The sequence below is a fragment of the Felis catus genome, chromosome C2 (assembly GCF_018350175.1).
Source record: "Felis catus isolate Fca126 chromosome C2, F.catus_Fca126_mat1.0, whole genome shotgun sequence".
NCBI lineage: Eukaryota > Metazoa > Chordata > Mammalia > Carnivora > Felidae > Felis > Felis catus.
The window spans coordinates 67894664-67895895 of NC_058376.1; positions in this window are offsets into that span (position 1 = coordinate 67894664).

The window sequence follows — 1232 nt, forward strand, 5'->3', positions numbered from 1 at the left end:
CCTGTCTATATTTTTGTGGCTTTGATCCAGGTTAAATGCAACCTTTCACCTTTTTGGAGAAAAATCGGGCAAGTTATTTAAACTTTAATATTAACTCTTCTTTACAGAGATGCCATATCTTACTTTAATTTTCATTACGAAAGTGATTTCTCTACAGAAGCCAAAATGGCTTCTAGTTCTGTATTTCTCGCACATGTGTACTCATTTCTAGAGGGATAAGGAAAGCCAGCTCAGTATACTGCCCAGGGGCATCTTGGAGAGCTAACCTCCCCAAATATCATGGTGCTTCTGAGAGCCCTGGGAAGCAGCTAGATCACACTCTGCCATCTTCAGGCATGTTGACAGAGGCTTGTAGGAGAGCAGTCTTGGAAAAGGTCCTGGGAAGGTGATGAGAATGGTCCGGTCATGAGTTTCTGAGGACTCTGAAATCCCAGCACCATAAAGTTGCTTTGGGGCCAGCAGTCACCTCTTCTGCTGCATGGCTTAGAGTTCACAATTGGTCCTTTTCCTTTTGCCTTTACACTGAATTTCTCAATTACGAAAATCTATCAAATGCATATTCTTATTTATTAGTGTTGAAAGATAAGCATGTGCATCCAGGATGTATTTCATTTACACTTTACGATGCCAGCTGTCTCATATTTAGGTATGGATGCTGGTATTTCATATATTCTCACGTTTCATAGTATTAATGGATGACATGAATGACAAGTCCTCACAGCCATCCCAACCTGCTAGTTGTCTCTAGAGGATTGTAACAGAAAGTAATATATGCAGCTGTATTGGAAATTGATTTAATAAAATACTAAGTAAAATGTAATGCACCAAATATAATTTCATGATCTGATGATGTCTGTTGATCTACTTTATTTTAGAATAATTTGACCTTAATGTTTTAGATACCAAGTTGATTTTAATCTACTTATTTTAAAAATAAGTATTTTTCTTCATAGAACAATATCACTTTTAACTTCTAAAGTAATATTTTAAAGTGTTACCTTGGAGATTTACTATAATAAAAGTTTCATTAAACCAAAATTCACGATGTTACCATGCAGCAAGTATTCACATGATCATTTTTCATTTTCTGTCATTCTGCTATTCAGTAACTTTGAATACTTCTTTATGGGTTAAATATAAATTTCTTGCCAAGAATTTCAGACTTGTCCTTAACTAATCCCCATTCTCCAAGTACCCTCACACAATACCTTCTTGGCAGTCATACTCTACTA